Raw genomic sequence first — 8,626 nt, 5'->3', positions numbered from 1 at the left:
GACGGGGCGGGGGCAGGAGGCAGGGGGTTGCACAGGATGTATGAGGCTGCGTTGCGTTGTGCTGGGGGGGAGGCATAATAATATAGATGATAGAAAATGATAAGTGAAGGACACATATTATTGCTATTGGCAGGTCAGATGAAGGAGTGCACTAGGTGTGTGTGTGTGTGTGTGTGTGTGTGTGTTGGCTGAGCTCCAGTGATTAAATACACCAAGTCCACAGTGCCCTTCTCTCCTCCACAGTGGCTCAGAGCAACGGGACATCAAAGTGGCCCCACAATGGGAGAGGACACAATGGTCATGATGCTACAGGAGCTTTTGGTTTTAGTTCACTCCTGTGAGGTTGTAATTCTGCCAAATGTAAGTATGCTGGGTGTAAGTAAACACGTGCTCACCAACACACACCTATCCCAATCTGCAAAACAGTGGAACGTGCCCGAGGGAGCAGCACCGTCCCATTCTAAATCACAACTTAAGACAAAGAAAGAGAGCAGCAGTGAAAGGTGATCCATACAGTGGGTGAATTATCACCAAGCAGCAAAACATCAGGAGGGAGTGGTTTTGAATGAAGTGATGGAAACAAGTTCACTTCCCACGAAACTTCAGAGACCTCTTCACTCCTTTGTGGTTGCCAACAGCAATATCAGTGTCAAACTGTGAGTGTGATATTAGCAGTAAATGATGCCCCAATAATACTGGATATGGTCTACTGGAGAGACATCCTGTCGAGACAGTGACCCGTCGTGTCTTACACTTTTCCTTAGTTTACTGGAAGGCAACACGATGAGAGCGGTTATTACAATGTTTTGCTTGGATCAATAAGCTTCACCTGTCTGGTGCATTCTCCTGGGCAGCTGTGGGACTGTATACTTAAAACCAATTCAAAAGCAAAAGTTCAAACAAAAAGTCCACTTAAACACCATCAAAATGGAAAGTATTGCTAAAGCACAGTGCATTTCTTTGGCACTCCTTGTTGTTGTAATTCCAGTGATGAAAGAGCCAAATCTAGATTACCCCACATCAGTTCAGAGCACTAGAGCTACTTGTGCAATACAATTTGATGGTAAAAAATGTTCAGCTATGTAAAACATCAGTGGGAAACATCAGGTTGTGGAGACAGTCTGTCAGAATCAAAGAGGAAGGCCTTCCTTGCAGACCCAACAGTTATAGCGGTAGGAATCCACTGTAGACACAGCAGGGAAGCCAATTTCTCCATTAGCAGTATAGCCTCTACAGACCAGAATGCATTGGAGTCACTAGACATGTTGCATTGAAGTGCTATGACAAAATCTTTGACATGGAAATGTTCCACTATTTCTATTCTATTCTCTATCGCTCTCACCATGCGCAGTAGTTTTTACATGTATTTGAATGCAACAAGTTCCACCCCCTATTCTTGAAAATATGGAGTTCTGGGAAATGGAGAAAATCAGTGACTCATCTTAAAGGAATGAAATCAAGTTTCTTAACAACTACAGAGTTTCATTTCAGAATAACTCCTGTAATACAAATCAATCACTTCTGATTACAAAGGTGCGTTAAAAGATTGTTTTTTATGGATAGTTTCCTTCAGTTCAACTTTGTTCAGTTCAACAGCAGAGAGAACCCCTCTTGAAGGAAATTGCACCCCATGGGGAAAAAGATGATATTGGAGGAAGGTACTTTGGTTGGGGTCATAAACTTTTGGTTTCGTGGTATCCCTATTTACTCCCCACCCTTCCCAGCTCCACTAACCTCCCACCAATTTCCCCAGTGGCTTTTTCGATTGGGGTTGAGAATGGCTCCTGCCCAGCGTGGGCTTGAGTGACATGAAGACAAGGCCACAGTGTTGTCATGGTGGTGCCCCCCGCCACCCCTCCCCCATCTCATCCCATCCCACCCCACCGCCTCCTTCATCCCCTCACTGCTGCCTCACTTTGCCCCCACCCTTTCCCTGTCCCTCATCAGACAAGCTGGGTGTCAGCACAGAGACGGCACGGTGATTTATTGGTCTCTACTCCTCTGGGACACCACCCTCAACACACACACACATCCACACACACACACACACACACACACACACACACACACACACACACACACACACACACACACACACACATCATGTCAACCCCTCCCTCCTCCTCACACTCCCTCCATTTTTCCCATCCCCGCCACCCCCCACCCCACTTTTTCCCCCAACCCTCCATCCATTCCCTCCCCTTCTGTCCTCTCCTGCTGCATGGCCCCTGGGGGAAAGAAGGGGTAATGACCCACATCAGCAGCAGCTATGCTCACATGCACACGCACACATGTAGTCAAACACACACACAAATACACAGAAGTTTGTGTAGCTGTCTTTGTGGGGACCCGTTATTGACATAATGCATTCCCTAGCCCCTTACCCTAACCTAAACCTAAACCTAACTCTAGCCCTAACCCTTAAACCAAGTCTTAACTCCTTCAAAAAACAATCAAACAGCCCTTTAAAGATGTAGTGTCCAGCATTTTGGTCCCCACAAAGCACCCCACACACACACACACACACACACACACACACACACACCTCCTCACTTCCTTGCAGGCAGATACAAATAAATACCCTCTGTGACACACACACACACACACGTATGCACACATAAAACAGACGCTGACACATTTACGCCCGCAGGCATGTGTATGTGGGAACTCAGGAATTCCAGTGCTGTGCTGTAACATTGTTTCTCCACTCAAAAGTCTCCCCCAGTCTTTGGACCACATAACACAACACTGAAGAGATCAATACTGGGAATTACCTACTGCTATGATATTTTTGCTAAATAGTTCTTTCTTTTTGTAAATAGGACACTGCTTTCATCATAGCCTGTTTCTAACCTCAGGGAGAGGGAATGTACACCTCTTCTTTTCACTGGATTTTTTTTTTCTTCACGACACAGAACAATGGAGTGATTTGTATTTCTTTGCAGTGAACTGGAATAAGATCTCCTTTTGACTTTCCAAATATCTGTGAATGTACTAGGTTGCACAATTTGGCCAGGAAATCCATAATTGCACTGCATGCTTACAGAGGGAATGATGAAGCAAGAGACCTTTTAGAAACTGGAGTATCCTTATAGTATCTTGTTGCAAAGAGATAATTTCTCGTGTGCCAGTCGAATTCCTAGACAAGGTCAATGCGATGGTCCATATTCTCATATTGTGCTGCTTCTTTTAAAGGGCCAAGTGAGAAAACAGCATCTTTTCAGAGGTTGATTTTGAATTCAGACAGTTGATCCGCGTGGAGTGGAGAGTGAAGCGGTTAAATCTGAGCATTGACTTGCAAATGCTACTGACAGCACTTCGCATGTGCCGTCACTCATCTCACACAGCAGAGTGATACACTCTTGCAAAAAGTGTGCAGTCGTTGCCACAGGTTTCCACTTTACATGAGTGCTGGCAAGCTGGAGAGAGCGGGTCAGGTGTTAATTTGTGTGTTTAAGCACTTGAAATAGGAAGGAGAACATATAAATTAATTTTCCGTGCAAAGGAGGACAAGGGATGTAGTAGGGAGTGAAACGACCTGTTGGGTGTTTGCAGAGTTTGGCTCCAGAATGAGGCCCATCATCATTAAAAAGGTATAACTTCTCTTATTAAATAGCAATAATAACATAATTTAACAAAAGTTAGTAGATAACACTTTTATGGTTGACAAAACACTAGGAATATTAGGAGTACCTTTCTTTAAAATTAATATGCAGAACTTTGGGATATAACTAATTAAAAACTGTACAGAGAAAACAGTCAGCTGTTAAAACATTGGAATCACTACACTGTTGTTGTTGGATATAAGTATTAAACAGTTGACATTTAACGGTTCAATATAGTGATATCTGCCTTCCATATAAACCCCCATATACAAAGGCAAATTCTGCGTTGTTGCACAGTCCCTTGGGGGAAGTACCTGCAGACTTACAGTCAAAAAGCTGGAACACTGCATTATACTGCCCCCTGCTGTTCAGCAGAAGTATTGCCGCTAAATCAAACTGAATAAGGTTGGTAGTCCACGTGTCATTCCAGGGCACAAGACTGCACTTTAATTAATCAGTCAACAATGTATGGCTGATTAAGTTAAATAGACTCCGTGGGGGCGAATAGGTGTTTGTGTTATTTTCAGTCTCGGAACAACCTGTTTTTCAGGAGGAAGTTACCTGCTGCTCCACATGTCCAGACACAATCAGAAGGGGAAGAGATATCAAACTGACTGTCCACGCGTAAGCAACTACGGATCATCCATAGTGGTTCGCTGTCAGCTCGTTGTGAGATGTTGAAAACTTCCTACAGAAAGTGAAAGAAACGTCGTTCTACGCCGAAATGCTGTAGCCGCCATTTTCAGGCAGCAAATACACATTGGTACCACATGGTGTCACTGCACTGTCATCTGTAAATCTCCAGCTGTTAGTCAACACAGAAATGGCTATCAGGAATTACACAGGGTGCATATTCAAAGATTCAATAATTTGTGCGCGCGCGCGCGTGTGTATGTGTGTGTATATGTGTGTGTGTGTGTGTGTGTGTGCGCGCGCGCGCGTGTGTTAAATGTGGCAAATCAGGGTTTCATAGACTTTTTACGGAGGAATTCAAAAACTGATCCTATACCATCCAGTCAGACTCTAATATTTTCACACACACAAACATTTATTATACAATAAAGGGTTGACTTTTTTTACATCCTTAATTTTTTTATTGGTGACATTCAAAAAAATAATAATTCAAAGTCACCTTTTTTTCTTTTTTAAGAAATGTTTCTTATCAGCCAACCTGGTTTAAAATGAAGTTTGTTCAACTCAATATACAATTACGCCTATTTAAACATCTGCATGATTGCCTAATTTACCAACAATGCGATTGTTAGGATGTATCAGATGCCTAAAAGTAATTACATTGTTTCTCAAAGTTATAAATATGTACATAATATATTCATATGACTTCTTGTAATCAATAAAAGATTTGTAACTTATAGAAAACCTGTGTGATTGTGTGCATATCTTATATAAGGTGTCAGATGGAGCACTCCTCTACTGTTAATGTTAATGTTAATAATAATACAAATATAATAGCTTGTAAGGTTTGTTGTTCATGTTAATAGTAGGAAGCATCCCAGTGAGGTCCAAAGAGGTGAAGACATCTAGGTGAAACCAGAAACAATTTGGTTGAAAAGTGAAACATTTCGAACATTTTGATGATGTGTAGCTGTTGTTTCATTGAACAGCCACATTAGCATAAAACTGAAAACTCGAGTTAAGTATAAGTCCCTAAAAATTGTACTGTACAGTAGTTGTGTAAACATACTTGGTGACTTTCCACCGGTGGAAATGCTCTAGTTGGTGAAAGTGTGGCTCCCAATTTCTGTAACTAAGGGAGAACTTCCTGTATTTTACCATCTAAAAATCCTGTTTTTAAAAAAAATACTTCCTAAGTGCTGCAACATAAACTCAAATTAAGGACTTTTCAATGATACTGCAGTCCAATACCTTTGAGACCTTAATGTCTACCTCATGGCGATCCATTTCCTCATCCAGTTCTTTCTTGCCAGCACTTTCCCCTCTCTGAAAATTGTTGAAGTTTAGGAATATGAACCATCTTCTCCTTCTCTTTCTTGGCTGGCAGCATCTACACTAACATTTTCCCTTCTTTCATTCACTACTCCCTCTCGCTCTGCAAATTTCTGGCACAGGAAGGCATCTTGTATTTTCCAGGGGAGGCCAGCTGGCTGTTGAGCGGACCCAGGCCTCCCACTTCCCCTTGAGGTCCTTCTCTCTCTGCTGCAGCCACATGGGCAACATCTACAGTAACAAGAGAAAAGTCGATTTTTATCCCATTATTGTTAAGATTAAAGAACAATTATTAACTATCTAAAGAAGAAAAAAAATGATTTAATATGATTTAAAGTACACATGATGATCCTTTCCAAGTGTCAGATGTCAGATGCTTTTGTAGACAGAGTCCTTATTCTGCTTTAATAATATTTACTGTAGTGCTTAGGAGAGTCCATGTAGCATATTCAGCAGAAACAAAATTTAGAGGCCTGAACTCATATCTTGGGGAGTTACAGGGATTTACTATCACCATAAAACTATATTATCACAAGACCACATTTCGAGTAGTAATGTAAACAGGAGTGTTAAATGACAAGTTCAGAATGACACAACACCCTGGTACCACACTGGGGGTCAGTGTTTGCTGATTTAGTAACTAGTCTGGCCATTTAGTTTGGGCTCCTCAAAAATGTAGTTAAAGTGTCATTCAAGAAAATATGTTGGTATTTGTGAATTATCATCCCTACACTGAAGAAATGCTGAGTTGGAGGGTGTGAATCATATGTGTTCAACCTGCCGATGAGTTAAATCAACACACGCATGTTATGCTAGGCCTGTATCTCTTCTCTGGCCCCATAAGATAATACACAACTCTCTGCAATCTAAACCTGGAGATTTAAACATAACAGAACAACAGCATAAAAATGTCTATACTCAAACTTAGCTGTGCGAGAGACACATATCATCCTTGGCTGATGAGATGGACGGTCTCTGCACAACTCCATGCATGAGTGCTTTACACTGTGCCACTGTACATTAACATGTCATTTTTCTTGTGCAAACATACGACAGAGAAACAAAACTCCACCTTTCCTGATTAGCGCTCATGTGCATTAATAACCACAGCCTGAATTCATCCATGTGACCTTGACTACAAGGTGTTGTTCCCTTTGGTATGACATCATTCCAGCCCCAAGCAGGAGCTTGGGCTGTTTCCCAATGGAGGCCCTGTCACACATGGCCTCTAGTGACTTACCCGAGGTCTGTTTACCTCTCTGTGTCGCTACACAGCAGGACACGTTTTCCCCTCGCCCATAAAGCTATAATGTTTTGCATGACTTGCAGGGACAAGGGGGGGGGGGGGGGGGGGGGGGGGGGGGGGGGGGCGACATTAAGCCCCTGGTCGAGGTGAGAGGAATGGTGTGTGTGAATATATAAATATATAAATCCCTCATCAGGGTCACTGGTGGTGGTGGTGAGGATGGCTAGCAGCCAGATAAGCTGCCTCTACTCTCTCTCTGAGTCTCTCTCTCAAGGCTGTGTGAAAGAAATGTGCCATTATCCAGCGAGGCCCCTACAGCCGGGCCCCAGGGCACAGAACTGCTGTCCAAGACAACATGCAAAGGCCAGGAGACTGGAGACTGGGAGCTGGAGACTAGAGAGCTTTAGATACCTCCTCAGACTGTTTACGACCACCTGTACTACAGCCAAAAGCTTCTCCTGCCTCACTACCTTTTCCTCACTACTTCTTTCTTTCCAGTTGGTCATTGCCAGTGAGTGAAATGTCTGCAAATACATGGACTGTGAAGACATTCCTGGGTTACAACTCTAGAAAAATTAATCTCTGGGAAATTGAATATAGAAATTGATAGAGATGATACAAAATTGCAACAGTCGTGATCGAGATGATTGATGGTAATGCGGCCTACCTAGCGGTTAAAAATCATAGCCATAGCCATTTGCTGCAACATGTAACTGTGCTCAGATTGTTGTCATGCTCCGGATAAGAGCATTAGCTAAATGCCAAAAACATAAATTAAAATCCAATCTAGATAACTCATCACATAAAACCTCATCATACAGTCAGCAATAGAATCTGTTTACTTACATATTTCCCTCAGGAACCTTGTTTTGAGTCACTTATCCTGGTCAGAGCTCAGGTGGTGTCTGTGATGAACAGAGATAATGTCCTTTCCTCCCCAACAACCTCCTCCTCCTCCTCCTCCTCCGAGATGACCATGTTCTCCCGGGACAGCAAGGAGATGCAAATCTTACATCGTGTCCTGAGCCTGTAGTGGAGTCTTCATGAAGGCCGCAGTGATTGTCCATAAATGATCAGGAGGAGCTCATCTGGGCACAACTCGACATTAGACATTTTCCTTATGGGCTCAACACGTGCAATGCAAATGAATCATTTGATCAGAATTTAACTATTTGTAGTCATCACTATGGTGAAGCTAAGATGACCTTACTTGTAACTAATGGTTATGGAACTGTACCTGTAACAAAGAACAAGCTCCTGAATATGGAGCACACCTTTTTGTGAACTATATAAATAAGACAATAAGATGATAATAGTATATATAATAATATAGGATATATGATAATAATAAACATTTGCAAATACAATAAAAAAGGTCATTATAATGAGATGAAACTTCTTCTATAAATAAGATCTTAATAAAGTCCAACTTTATAGCATATCAGACAGTAGAGATCCAGTCTCTGTCTCCTGGGGAATTAGCCAGTAGCCTCCAATGTGCCGGGCCACGTTGCCCCCGAGGAACCACCACTGCAGCACTACATGTATCTCAAGGGTACAATGTTAATTGACTTATCAGGTACGATGAGGATTATGATGATGACAAATTACAGTTGTCATCATCCTAATGGCCAGACTCCTCATCCTTATCGGCCACTGTCTCCATCTCCGTCTCCCACAGCTGAGTTCAAGAGGTGACAGTATATTTGTGACCAACCAACTGCTGCTGTGGAAAGTGAAAGGAGGCGTTTTAAAATAAGTCACAGGTGCAGGGTCATTCTATAGTCCGTGACTGTAAAAGCAAAAACTT

Source organism: Seriola aureovittata, chromosome 6, assembly GCF_021018895.1.
Source record: "Seriola aureovittata isolate HTS-2021-v1 ecotype China chromosome 6, ASM2101889v1, whole genome shotgun sequence".
NCBI lineage: Eukaryota > Metazoa > Chordata > Actinopteri > Carangiformes > Carangidae > Seriola > Seriola aureovittata.
This window is presented reverse-complemented; position numbering follows the sequence as displayed.